The following is a 685-nucleotide window of genomic DNA, read 5'->3' as shown; positions in this document are numbered from 1 at the left end:
CATTCTTTACATTTCTTTTGGACCTGAGGCAGAAAACTGGAAACACGGTGAACAAAAAAAATCTTGTTGGTTTTTGACTTATGCATAATACTATAAAAGGGATTATAGATAACAATGTTAATAAGTATTATTAATATAGGACAATTAACTTTATTTATCCCACAGGGGAAACTATTAATAATGAGGGGAATAAACTGAACTATCATTGTAATCAACTGTCATCCATATGTATTCATTTTAATAATCTTTATAATAATTCATATGATTTTACATGTGGCCTGAGAAAATCATGTCTATTATTTTGGTTTGTGAGATCGGAGATCACACTGCGCACACATACACACATTCAGGAGGACACAAACTTGTTGTGAACCCTGCCTCGTGACTTTTATTAATAAAATAGCTTAGATACTGAATTGCTACATATGGCAATATTTAAATGTCATTCTTGGTGTACCCAAAATAGTCCCACACTATCAAATTCAGTCATTTCTCTGGTGGAAATAAAGGATCGCTGTTTGGTTCCTCTGTCATAGTTAATCTAGAGTGTGTAGTAGCCTCCGTGTCTCTGATAAACACAGCAGTTTAAGCTGGTGCACCGCTAGTGTAACTTTGTTTCCCTTTCATGGGAACTTCGAACTGCGTCCTCTAGGGGGCGCTATGGGGAACGCCTCGTCGTGACCCG

The sequence above is a fragment of the Sinocyclocheilus anshuiensis genome, unplaced genomic scaffold, assembly GCF_001515605.1.
Source record: "Sinocyclocheilus anshuiensis isolate Anshui unplaced genomic scaffold, SAMN03320099.WGS_v1.1 scaffold2522, whole genome shotgun sequence".
Taxonomy (NCBI): Eukaryota; Metazoa; Chordata; class Actinopteri; order Cypriniformes; family Cyprinidae; genus Sinocyclocheilus; species Sinocyclocheilus anshuiensis.
The sequence above is the reverse complement of the archived record's forward strand: the minus strand, read 5'-3'. Positions refer to the sequence as shown.